The sequence below is a fragment of the Hyperolius riggenbachi genome, chromosome 3 (genome assembly GCF_040937935.1).
Source record: "Hyperolius riggenbachi isolate aHypRig1 chromosome 3, aHypRig1.pri, whole genome shotgun sequence".
Classification (NCBI taxonomy): domain Eukaryota; kingdom Metazoa; phylum Chordata; class Amphibia; order Anura; family Hyperoliidae; genus Hyperolius; species Hyperolius riggenbachi.
The window spans coordinates 33,220,182-33,234,287 of NC_090648.1; positions in this window are offsets into that span (position 1 = coordinate 33,220,182).

Consider the following 14,106-nt stretch of genomic DNA (forward strand, 5'->3'; position numbering starts at 1 on the left):
TTTGGCTCTTTGAGAATAGAGCCCAATGGGCTCTATTCTCAAAAGCATGTGCGGTATTTTTTATTTGTGCGGAAATTAAGCGCATGCGGAAAACGCCGCAAAATTTCCAGATTCACTAATATTTTCCGCATGTTTTCCGCATGCGTGAAAAAAGATGCGGAAACAGGCATTATTCATGCGGGAATCATGCGGTAAAAAGGTCGCATGAAAAAGTGTTTAAAAAAAAAAAGTTAAAGTCCACCAAGCACAGCCCTTAAGCCTCCACACTTCATTACAGTCAATGGGATGCGGAATATATCACCTACTTCTTGTAGGTGATAAAAATTCGGTAATTAACGAAGAAATGATGCGCCTGAACATCTTTGAGAATTGATCTTTTATTGCGGAAAATACCGACTTTTGCGGAAATTTTACCGCATGAATCCCGCACTTTTATCACACTTTTTCCGCATGCGGAAAAAACATGCGGAACATTTTGAGAATCCCAACTTGCCGGTATTTTGGGTGCAAACTTCCCGCATGTACTTTACCGCATGCGGAAACTCATTGAGAATAGAGCCCAGAGGGCTCTATTCTCAAAGACTTCCCGCATGCGGTAAAGTACATGCGGGAAGTTTGCACCCAAAATACCGGCAAGTTGGGATTCTCAAAATGTTCCGCATGTTTTTTCCGCATGCGGAAAAAGTGTGATAAAAGTGCGGGATTCATGCGGTAAAATTTCCACAAAAGTCGGTATTTTCCGCAATAAAAGATCAATTCTCAAAGATGTTCAGGCGCATCATTTCTTCGTTAATTACCGAATTTTTATCACCTACAAGTAGTAGGTGATATATTCCGCATCCCATTGACTTTAATGAAGTGTGGAGGCTTAAGGGCTGTGCTTGGTGGACTTTAACTTTTTTTTTTTAAACACTTTTTCATGCGACCTTTTTACCGCATGATTCCCGCATGAATAATGCCTGTTTCCGCATCTTTTTTCCCGCATGCGGAAAACATGCGGAAAATGTTAGTGAATGCTGAAAAAATGCGGAGTTTACCGCTGGCGGGAATTTAGCGCTAAAATTTTGCGGTACTTTTGGCTCTTTGAGAATAGAGCCCAATGGGCTCTATTCTCAATGAGTTACCGCATGAGTTAAATTAGGTAGTGATAAACACCGACCAAAATATCTCCATTTTGAAATTCACAAATTTTTTTCTCAATAAATTACCTCATGCGGTAAAAGTGTGGTAATTACCTCAAAATTTATCTCCAATTTGAGATTCTCAATTGAAAAGTTGGTGTTAATTAAGGATGTTTTTATCACCTACAAATGGTAGGTGATAATTATCACTTCTCTGCTTTTGGCCTTCAGGATGGAGCCTTTTGAGCTTTCTTTGCTTGAGTTCATGTCAATTTTACATAGAAGGCAGAAAAGACGAGTGTGTCCAATCTCAAGGCGCACTTTCAGACCTTGTACAGTCTTTTAGATGATTTTATAGATGCCGAGGAGGAAATTCCTCTCTGCTGTAAAAGATAAGCAGCAGCATAATTACCTTTAAAGAAAAACATTTCTTTGTTACAGCTGATACAAATCCAGCAAAAAATCTCCAGTGTATGTACTTCCTGCTTTCATGGAAGCAGACATAGGGTTAACATCCTGTATTTACACATTAGCTGCTCTGCTGAGGCAGCCAGCTGGCACAGCTGAGAGCTCAAATTACAGTTGTGATTATTCACAGATGCGGGTGAATTAGACAGGTTAAATTATATACATACGGGGTGCATTTATATATGTTTTCCTTCTGTCCTGTGCAAGAGTTGAGGTCCCACTTTAAATGTGACAGGCTGTCCTGGGTGGTCTCTGTGTAATGGGTGGCAAGTATTTGGGCTGCCCTACAGTGGTCAAAAAAAGCTTTATTTCCGTTCATATTACTGACAGTTTTATCACCTGTTTTATCACCAGTTTATCACCTGTTTTATCACCTGTTTTACCGCACTTTTATCAAACATTTATCACACTTGGTACATTTTTAGTGAATACTCACTATTTTCACTATTTTTAGTGAATTATAACTGGAGGTAATTTTTCACCCAAAAAAGAGTTACCGCACATGGTTTTGTGAATAGAGCCCATTGGGCTCTATTCTCAAAGAGCCAAAAGTACCGCAAAATTTTAGCGCTAAATTCCCGCCAGCGGTAAACTCCGCATTTTTTCAGCATTCACTAACATTTTCCGCATGTTTTCCGCATGCGTGAAAAAAGATGCGGAAACAGGCATTATTCATGCGGGAATCATGCGGTAAAAAGGTCGCATGAAAAAGTGTTTAAAAAAAAAAAGTTAAAGTCCACCAAGCACAGCCCTTAAGCCTCCACACTTCATTACAGTCAATGGGATGCGGAATATATCACCTACTTCTTGTAGGTGATAAAAATTCGGTAATTAACGAAGAAATGATGCGCCTGAACATCTTTGAGAATTGATCTTTTATTGCGGAAAATACCGACTTTTGCGGAAATTTTACCGCATGAATCCCGCACTTTTATCACACTTTTTCCGCATGCGGAAAAAACATGCGGAAAATTTAGAGAATGCAAACTTGACGGTATTTTGGGTGCAAACTTCCCGCATGTACTTTACCGCATGCGGGAAGTCTTTGAGAATAGAGCCCTATGCCTCTTTTCCACGAACTGTTGAGCTGTGTGCTCAGCAAGCAGTTGCTAGGCAGCAGTGAGCAGTTACCAGGCAGCAGTGAGCAGTTACCAGGCAGCAGTGAGCAGTTACCAGGCAGCGACAAGCAGTTACCAGGCAGCGACAAGCAGTTGTGAGAGTTTGAGAGGCATTTCACTGCCTAGAAACAGTTCGTGGAAAAGAGGCCTAAGGAAATGTTGTATGCAGCTTCAAAATGGACCAATCAAATCCCACCTCAGCAGAATTTGATTGGTCTAGGTTTAAGCTATGCACACAAAATTTGCATAGCACTGCCTCAGGCTGGGAACACACCAGGCAGTGCGGGAAAGGTAGCGTTTTGCTGCATAGGCGTTTGTGCATTTTGAGGAGTTTCCGTGCGTTTTCTGTGCTTTTGCGGTTTTTCCCAGCACATATGTTTTCTTACATTTTGCATGCATTTTAATGAGTTTGCGGTTCGCATATATAAATTGCATATGTGTTTTGTATGCGTTTTGCATGTGGATTTTTTATGCATTTTATGCAAATCACTAGGAAGTCAACAAGAAGCGGAAATACATCATCAAACTTGGTTTTATTTAAAAAAAAAAAAAAAAAAAAACATACACAACGCATAAAAAACACACTAAAACGCAATACCTCTGCGTCTCCATTGACTATCATTATGTGCGTTTTAGATGCGTTTTGGAAATATATGCAGCAAGACCAGCATTTTTAAAAACCCACATTATAGAACGCAACCATTTGCATTTTTTCATGCGGCCCATTGACTTGCACAATGGCTATCATTCATAAAAGTGAGTCCCTCCGTGCGCTGCTCTCACTGCTGCTGCTTGGGAGGTCTGTCTCCATTCACTTAAATGTATTCCACATGCTTATCACTACTTCCAAGGGAGCGGTATTCCCCCTCCGCATACCGCTTGCTCTAATGTTTATGAACTGACATTTTGTTACATTTGTTAAGATAATCACCGCACAAGGCGGTAATTTATCGTTCTGCTCGGTAATTGTAGCTTTTCATGCGGAAACAGCCTTTATGAATAGACATTTTGCTATGTGCTCTGTAAAGTAAGCTGTTTTCAGCATTTCCGCATGTGGGAATGCTTTATGAATGACTAGCTGGATGCCCGGCGTTGCTCGGGTATGTATTTGGCTAGTGTTGGCTCTGCCCACTTTTCCTAACCCTAACACACAATTACTTAAAGAGACTCTGAAGCGAGAATAAATCTCGCTGCAGAGCTCATAGTTAGCAGGGGAATGTGTGCCCCTGCTAAACCGCCGCTATCCCGCGGCTAAACGGGGGTCCCTTCACCCCCAAATCAACCCTTGCAAAATCCACGACCAACTTGGTCGTGGATTTTGCTCCTCCTGGAGGCAGAGCTAACGGCCGCAGCCCTGCCTCCAGTCGCGTCTATCAGTGGCGCATTGCTGCCTCTCCCCCGCCCCTCTCAGTGAAGGAAGACTGAGAGGGGCGGGGGAGAGGCAGAGATACGCGTCTGATAGACGCGCATGAGGCAGGGCTGCGGCAGTTAGCCCTGCCTCAAACAGGAAGTAATCCCCCGCTGCATGGAGGGGATTTGGGGGGTCAGGGACCCCCGTTTACGCACGGGATAGCGGCGTTTTAGCAGGGGCAAACGTGCCCCTGCTATCTATTAGGTCTGAAGCGAGATTTATTCTCGCTTCAGACTCTCTTTAATGACCAAGTATGTGAGCTTTGCGGTCTTTGGCATCAATAATTTGCAATGAAATAAAATTAATCTGATTGGATGTGGCTCCACCCCTTTTCTGAATTTGAACCCCAATCACCCAATGGCCAACTGTACCAGGTACAGGTGATTAACAGTGCAAGAATAGCAGCAATTAAATATTCCCCTTAAAAATCAATAGGTGGATTTTGATTGGCTTTTATAGGCTCCACCCACTTTTCTGAATATTAACCCCAGTCACCCAGTGACCAACTGTGCAAAGTTTGAGAACCCTACCATTAACAGTGTAAGAATGGCTGCAGTTTACATTTGCGCAATGAAATTTGTATTTTTCTCCACCCACTTATTTCCTAACATTGTTCAGGTATGTATTTGGCTGGTGTTGGCTCCGCCTACTATTTCTAACCCTAACACACAATTACTCAATAACCAAGTTTGTGAGCTTTGCGATCTTTGGCATCAATAATTTGCATTGAGATTAAACAAATCTGATTGGCTGTTTGTGGCTCCACCCCTTTGTCTGAATTTGAACCCCAGTCACCCAATGACCAACTGTACCAGGTTTAAGGCTTGTGCCATTAACAGTGCAAGAATGGTAGCAATTACATATTCCCCTTGAAAATCAATACGTGAATTTTGATTGGCTTTTGTAGGCTCCACCCACTTCTCTGAATATTAATCCCAGTCACCCAGTGACCAATTGTGCAAAGTTTGAGAACCCTACCATTAAAAGCGTAAGAATTGCTGCAGTTTACATTTTCTCAGTGAAATTTGCATTTGTCTCCGCCTACTGATGACCCGGCATTGCCCATTGGGCTTTATTCATAAAAAAAACTTGTGGCGTAAATACTCGTAGAGGTAAAATACTGCAGCGGTATTTTACACTTCTGGGTGGTCATTCAAAGAAATCTTGAAAGCTGCGATGCAAGTGCGGAGATCTCCCGCTGAAAGCTGGCGGTAAGCTGTCGGAAGGCATGCGGAAACACTTCAGCCGGCAGAGTCCCTCCGTGCACTGCTCTCTCTGGGAGGTCTGTCCCATTCACTTGTATGTAATCCGCAAAATCAGAGGAAGCGGTATTTCCCGTCCACATACCGCTTCCTCTAAACTTCATGAATGGCCATTTTGTTACTTTTTTCTAGATAAATCTAGAAAAACACTGGAGAAGGCGGAAATTTCTCGCTCTGCTGGGGGACTGCAGATTTTCATGCGGGAACAGCTTTTATGAATGCCCACTTTGCTAAATGGCCGGGAAAATCCGCTGTTTTGAGCGGAAAACTTGCGGTAACCTTTTATGAATAGAGCCCAATTACTCAATAACCAAGTTTGTGAGCTTTGCGGTCTTTGGCATCAATAATTTGCATTGAGATTAAACAAATCTAAGGGCCCTTTTCCACTACGGTGTTTGCGATGGCTGAATCGCAAAACCGCAAACCGCTAGTGATTTTTCAAATCGCTACAGTTTGCTTTTAACACAGGAATCGCGGTAGGTAATTTCCACTACCGCGATTAGTTTTTTACCCGATCGCGCGGCGGAGCGATTATTGCCGCGATTTTGCTATGCAGTGCATAGCATAGCAAAATCGCGATCGCAAGCGTCGGAAAATCGCAGCGAAATTTTGTGCATTTGCTGAATCGCAATCACTAGCGTTCAGCGCGAACGCTAGTGATTGCTAGTGGAAAAGGGCCCTAATTGGGTGTTTGTGGCTCCACCCCTTTGTCTGAATTTGAACCCCATTCACCCAATGACCAACTTTACCAGGTTTAAGGCTTGTGCCATTAACAGTGCAAGAATGGTAGCAATTACATATTCCCCTTGAAAATCCATACGTGAATTTTGATTGGCTTTTGTAGGCTCCACCCACTTCTCTGAATATTAATCCCAGTCACCCAGTGGCCAATTATGCAAAGTTTGAGAACCCTACCATTAAAAGTGTGGTGCTACGTACACACATGCGACAACGATCGTTCGTTGAGAACGACGAACGAACTTTTAATTGATGAAAGAACGACCTAAGTAAAGTTAGTTTTAAAAGGTGTGTAACGATCTGATCGTTAGAACGAACGTTACAACACGTAAAGCAACTATTGCGCCTGCGCATAAAAATGAGAAGTTTCACAGAGAAATTGTGAAATGCGCATGTCAAGCCTAGTACGAACGACCGTTTCCAACGATGTACTACTTTTGCAAACGATCGTCGTTGGTTAAAATCCGCCGAGACAGAACTTTGTTTTGTAGCGATTTGGCTCGTTCGTCGTTTGCCTTAATAGTCGGTGGTTCGTTTTTTGTAACGATCGTCGTTGGTAAAGATCGGGGAACGATCGTTACAAACGACTATAGTCACATGTGTGTACGCACTAGAAATGTCGCGAACCTCCGATTTTCGGTTCGCGGACCGGGTTCGCGAACTTCCGCAGAAGGTTCGGTTCGCGGAAAAATTCGCGAACCGCAATAGACTTCAATGGGGAGGCGAACTTTGAAAAATAGAAAAAATTATGCTGGCCACAAAAGTGATGGAAAAGATGTTTCAAGGGGTCTAACACCTGGAGGGGGGCATGGCGGAGTGGGATACATGCCAAAAGTCCCGGTGAAAAATCTGGATGTGACGCAAAGCAGCGTTTTAAGGGCAGAAATCACATTGAATGCTAAATTGCAGGCCTAACGTGCTTTCAAACATCTTGCATGTGTATACATCAAACAGGGATTGTAATTAGAGTACTGCTTCACACTGACACACCAAACTCACTGTGTAACGCACCGCAAACAGCTGTTTGTGTAGTGACGGCCATGCTGGACTACTGCGCAACATGGCGTGATTGCTCTTCCTCACTCAGTGATGTCAGGTAATGTGTGACTTCCTTCTCAACTTTCCATGGCATTGTTAAAAAGCTTACGTTTTGTTTTTAATTTACATTTTCTACTTGCTGTGTACCTGTTCAGTACCGCTACAATGAGAATCCTGTGGAGGCGGGCAAGTCTGCCATTGTGACCCCGGGTAATGGCCGGGGAATGAGAGGTTTGAATCCGGTGTGGAGCCTGAGCAACGGCTACCACTACACATCCAAGGAGGGCAGCGGGCAGGCATGCACGCCCGCCCGCCCCGAGGTAGTGACCAAAAATAACAATGCAGGAGGAGGACTTTCGAGGCCCTGCTGTGTATTTGAAATGAATGTACTTTAAATCCTTTAACCTGCTGAGCGGTCTGGACGAGCTCAGCTCGTCCAACACCGCCAGAGGCTGCCGCTCAGGCCCTGCTGGGCCGATTTTAGTCAAATAAAAAGCAGCACACGCAGCCGGCACTTTGCCAGCCGCGTGTGCTGCCTGATCGCCGCCGCTCTGCGGCGATCCGCCGCGAGCAGCGGCGAAAGAGGGTCCCCCCAGCCGCCTGAGCCCAGCGTAGCCGGAACAAAAAGTTCCGGCCAGCGCTAAGGGCTGGATCGGAGGCGGCTGACGTCAGGACGTCGGCTGACGTCGATGACGTCACTCCGCTCGTCGCTATGGCGACGATATAAGCAAAACAAGGAAGGCCGCTCATTGCGGCCTTCCTTGTTTATTCTGGGCGCCGGAGGCGATCGGAAGATCGCCTCCGGAGCGCCCTCTAGTGGGCTTTCATGCAGCCAACTTTCAGTTGGCTGCATGAAATAGTTTTTTTTTAATTTAAAAAAAACCCTCCCGCAGCCACCCTGGCGATTTAATCAGAACGCCAGGGTGGTTAACGAGAACCAGTTATGGCGGGCAAAGATGACACCACATTCCTTTCACGAGAATCATATGGAGGCGGGCAAGTCTGTCATTTGTGACCCCGGGTAATGGCCGGGGAATGAGGGATGGAATCCGGTGTGGAGCCTGAGAAACGGCTACCACCACACATCCAAGGAGGGCAGCAGGTAGGCATGCACGCCCGCCCCGAGGTAGTGACCAAAAATAACAATACAGGAGGCGGACTTTCGAGGCCCTGCTGTGTATTTGAAATGAATGTACTTTAAATCCTTTAACGAGAACCAGTTATGGCGGGCAAAGATGACACCATATTCCTTTCACGAGAATCATATGGAGGCGGGCAAGTCTGTCATTTGTGACCCCGGGTAATGGCCGGGAAATGGGGGATGGAATCCGGTGTGGAGCCTGAGAAACGGCTACCACTACACATCCAAGGAGGGCAGCAGGTAGGCATGCACGCCCGCCCCGAGGTAGTGACCAAAAATAACAATACAGGAGGCGGACTTTCGAGGCCCTGCTGTGTATTTGAAATGAATTAACTTTAAATCCTTTAACGGGAATCCGTTATGGAGGGCAAGTCTGCCATTGTCACCGCGGGGAATGAAGGTTGGATTGCGGCCCGAAGTGGGAGCCTGCTGAGACCCATGCTGTAGCTGCCCTGACCATGCTTTGCAGACCAGGCATCTGTGGTCAGATGGACCCTTGAGCCAGCGGAAGACAAACCAAGTCGAAAGCATTTGCCAAGAATGTTTTACGGAGGGCAAGTTTTTTTGCCCTTTTTTTAAATTTTTTGAAAATGATAGATGTTGTATTTTTAAATTGTTTGAAAGTTTAGATGGTTGTATTTTTAAATTGTTTGAAAGTTTAGATGGTTGCAGTGGCGTAGCTACAGACCTCAGGGCCCCGATGCAGAATTTGGACATGGGCCCCCCCCCCCCCCCCCCATACTTACTCTGCCAGTGCCCTATGTATTCTTTCAAGTGATGTGGAAGCAGACAGCAATATAGCTGTCACCTGCAGGCCAATATAGCTGTCACTGCAGGCCAGTGTCCTCAGCAAACAGGCGTGTGCACCATGTGACGCCGGTAGCATTGGATCTGGGGGAGGGAGGGTAAGGAATATTGAGGGGGTAGTGAGAAGAGAGAGCAGGATTATTAGGGGTCTGGGAAAGGGAGGGTGGGGAATATTGAGGGGGGAATTAAGAGAAAAAGGGGGGTTATTAGGGGGGGTGAGTGAGGAGAGACAGGGGGGTTATTAGGAGTCTGGGAAAGGGAGGATGAGGAATATTGAGGGAGGAGTGAGGCGAGAGAGGGGAACTATTATTAGGGGTCGGGGGACAGTGAAGAATATTGAGGGGGAAGTGAGGAGAGACAGGGGGGTTATTAGGGGTCGGGGGAGTAAGAAGGGAGAGCAGTTAGGAGTCTGGGAAAGGGAGGGTGAAGAATATTGAGGGGGGAGTGAGGGAGGTTATTAGGAGTCTGGGGGAGAGAGGTTGAGGGGGGGCTAGTGAGAATTCTGGGGGGTGGATAGAAAGACAGGAAATTACTAGGGGTCTGGTGGAGGAAGGTTAGTGAGCCCTGTTGCGGGCTCTGGATACAGTAAAGGCTGATAAGCAGTGACAGGGAAATAAAGAGGGAGACAGCACTCACCTCTCATACCTCCCGCTCTGTTTGCCTGGGGGAAGGGAGCTCTTGGCTCATCTCCATCTTCTCCCATGCTCTGTCCTCTGTTCTTGCTGTGCCAGCCAATGGGATTTGCAGGGGCAGGGCTCGGTGAAAGAATCAAGCAACTCACAGGAACGATCCTGTGAGAGGCGGAGCTGCCCACGATTTGGGGGCAGAGCTACCAGCGATTTGGGGGCGGAGCTAAGCGGCTGTCACGGAGGGCCTGGGGACAAAGGAGAATGCGGGGAGCAGGGGCCTGTACGGGCCCTAGGAGATTGCGGGCCCGGTCGCCAGTGCGACTGCTGCGACCCCTGCTCCTACGCCAGTGGATGGTTGTATTTTTAAATTGTTTGAAAGTTTAGATGGTTGTATTTTTAAATTGTTTAAAAGTGTATCCATTCTTCCTCCCCCCAGCCACGAACAATACCATGGGAACGTGGAGCAGCAGAAGCCCCCTGTGACGGCTGCCACGGTTGTTCTCCGCTGCTTGTCTTTTGAGGGGTGCTTCTTTTCCTCAGGTGTTCTTGCCATAGCTGTTTGTGCCTTCTCTCCAGGTGCCTTCGTAAAGCACTTGTCCCTACGTGACAGTTGGCCTTTCCACGGCTCAATTTTTGCTGGCAGAGACAACAGATGGCTTTGCTCCGATCTGAGACACACACGTGAAAACATTTCCAAACCGCTGAGCCCCCCTGGGGTGATGGCGCTACGGTGGCATCAGCAGCAGCTGACGTTGAAGGGCATGTGTGCTCCCTGGCCATAGCTGGCGATACATGGCACCGGACACTGCCCCCAGCTGTTTCTGAGGACGAGCTCCCTCTGCTTCTATCATGGAGTCGTCTCCTCCTACTCCTCTCTGACTCCTCCTCTGAACTGTCCCCCTGGTCATCTTCTCTACCGGGAACATATGTGGTATCCGTATAATCGTCATCATAATCCTCCTGGCCAGCTGCGCTTTCCTCAGACACCTCCTCAAGTGCACCAACTTCAGGTGGTCCACCATCATCCCCATCCACACACGTTACGTCCATACTATCGCCACCTAACTCAGACGTATGAGGTGGTGTACCTGCGCCTTCTTGTTGTTGTTGCAGTAGTGGCTGGGAATCAGTGATTTCACCACCACCACCAAATAACTCCTGCGAAGTGTCAAATGCAGCGGATGTGGTGCTTGTTGTAGCGCTGGTGGCTGCGGGAGATGAGGTGTTCTGTGTTAACCACCCTGGCGTTCTGATTAAATCGCCAGGGTGGCTGCGGGAGGGTTTTTTTTGAATAAAAAAAAAACTATTTCATGCAGCCAACTGAAAGTTGGCTGCATGAAAGCCCACTAGAGGGCGCTCCGGAGGCGATCTTCCGATCGCCTCCGGCGCCCAGAATAAACAAGGAAGGCCGCAATGAGCGGCCTTCCTTGTTTTGCTTACATCGTCGCCATAGCGACGAGCGGAGTGACGTCATCGACGTCAGCCGACGTCCTGACGTCAGCCGCCTCCGATCCAGCCCTTAGCGCTGGCCGGAACTTTTTGTTCCGGCTACGCTGGGCTCAGGCGGCTGGGGGGACCCTCTTTCGCCGCTGCTCGCGGCGGATCGCCGCAGAGCGGCGGCGATCAGGCAGCACACGCGGCTGGCAAAGTGCCGGCTGCGTGTGCTGCACTTTATTTCATCAAAATCGGCCCAGCAGGGCCTGAGCGGCAGCCTCTGGCGGTGTTGGACGAGCTGAGCTCGTCCAGACCGCTCAGCAGGTTAAATACTCAATCACCTCCTCACGATTTTGGGAAGTGATGGCACGTGCCTTCTTCTGAGCACTGTATTTTGGGGCAGGTCCGCATGAAATCACAGCAACACCACCTCGCACAGCCACAGACCTGCCGGTGCCTGGTGGCCTTCCTCTGGGTCTGCCTCTACCTCTTCCTCTACCTGGTTTGTCCATTTTGTCCATCTCGGGGGTATGCTAGCTATATGCAGTGAGGTGGGTTCTCACTCAACACAACAGGTAGTTAGATGCAGTGAGCTGGGTTCACTCAACAGTAAAGGTACTTAAGATGCAGTGAGGTGGGTTCTCACTCAACACAACAGGTAGTTAGATGCAGTGAGGTGGCCAGGTGGGTTCACACTCAACACAACAGGTAATTAGATGCAGTGAGCTGGGATCACTCAACACAAGGCTAGGTATATGCAGTGATGAGGTGGGTTAAGTAAACACAACAGGTACTGGGTAGTTAGATGCAGTGAGCTGGGTTCACTCAACAGTAAAGGTACTTAAGATGCAGTGAGGTGGGTTCTCACTCAACACAACAGGTAGTTAGATGCAGTGAGGTGGCCAGGTGGGTTCACACTCAACACAACAGGTAATTAGATGCAGTGAGCTGGGTTCACTCAACACAAGGCTAGGTATATGCAGTGATGAGGTGGGTTAAGTAAACACAACAGGTACTGGGTAGTTAGATGCAGTGAGCTGGGTTCACTCAACAGTAAAGGTACTTAAGATGCAGTGAGGTGGGTTCTCACTCAACACAACAGGTAGTTAGATGCAGTGAGGTGGCCAGGTGGGTTCACACTCAACACAACAGGTAGTTAGATGCAGTGAGCTGGGTTCACTCAACAGTAAAGGTACTTAAGATGCAGTGAGGTGGGTTCTCACTCAACACAACAGGTAGTTAGATGCAGTGAGGTGGCCAGGTGGGTTCACACTCAACACAACAGGTAGTTAGATGCAGTGAGCTGGGTTCACTCAACACAAGGCTAGGTATATGCAGTGATGAGGTGGGTTAAGTAAACACAACAGGTACTGGGTAGTTAGATGCAGTGAGCTGGGTTCACTCAACAGTAAAGGTACTTAAGATGCAGTGAGGTGGGTTCTCACTCAACACAACAGGTAGTTAGATGCAGTGAGGTGGCCAGGTGGGTTCACACTCAACACAACAGGTAGTTAGATGCAGTGAGCTGGGTTCACTCAACAGTAAAGGTACTTAAGATGCAGTGAGGTGGGTTCTCACTCAACACAACAGGTAGTTAGATGCAGTGAGGTGGCCAGGTGGGTTCACACTCAACACAACAGGTAGTTAGATGCAGTGAGCTGGGTTCACTCAACACCACGCTAGGTATATGCAGTGATGATGTGGGTTAAGTAAACACAACAGGTACTGGGTAGTTAGATGCAGTGAGCTGGGTTCACTGAACAGTATACAGTAAAGGTACTTAAGATGCAGTGAGGTGGGTTCTCACTCAACACAACAGGTAGTTAGACTTAGATGCAGTGAGCTGGGTTCACTCAACACAACGCTAGGTATATGCAGTGATGAGGTGGGTTAAGTAAACACAACAGGTACTGGGTAGTTAGATGCAGTGAGCTGGGTTCACTCAACACAAAGCTAGGTATATGCAGTGATGAGGTGGGTTAAGTAAACACAACAGGTACTGGGGTATATGCAGTACTGGGTAGTACAATGTGCAGCTCCCTGTCACACACACAGGCAGTCAGTCACTGAATGTGCTGGGCTGCTGGCAGTGGCACACACACTATCAGGGGCGGACTGACCATTAGGGCACTCGGGCACGAACCGAGGGCCCGTGGTCAGGGGGGGCCCGCAACCCGCCATAGAACCCTGAGCAGCCAGGAGGGGAGATAGCCAGTGAAGGAGGGCGATGGGCATAGCAGCGGAGAAGGGGGGAAGTTTCCCCCCCCCCTCCTCTCACCTTGGGGCCCCCCTTCCTGGCTCTCCCCTCCGTAATCTGTAAGACAGCTGGAAGCGGCTGACAGCGGGCGGAGACGCTGTTCACCCACCGGAGGGATCGCTGATCTGTGTGCAGCTAGTCTGGGCTTGAGAAGCCCAGACTAGCTGCACACAGATCAGCGATGCCTCCGGTGGCTGAACAGCGGTAAGTCTCCGCCCGCTGTCAGCCGCTTCCAGCTGTCTTACAGATTACGGAGGGGAGAGCCAGGAAGGAGGGCCCCAAGGTGAGAGGAGGGGGGGGAAACTTCCCCCCTTCTCCGCTGCTATGCCCATCGCCCTCCTTCACTGGCTGTCTCCCCTCCTGGAGACACCTACAAGCCTGGCTGCATATACTGGGGAGACCTATACACCTGGCTGCATATACTGGGGGCACCTATAGACCTGGCTATACTGGGGAGACCTATACATCTGGCTGCATATACTGGGGGCACCTATACACCTGACTACATATACTGGGGGCACTTATACACCTGACTACATATACTGGGGGCACTTATAGACATAACTACATATACTGGGGGCACTTACAGACCTGGCTATACTGGGGAGACCTATACACCTGGCTGCATATACTGGGGGCACCTATACACCTGGCTACATATACTGGGGGCACCTATAGACCT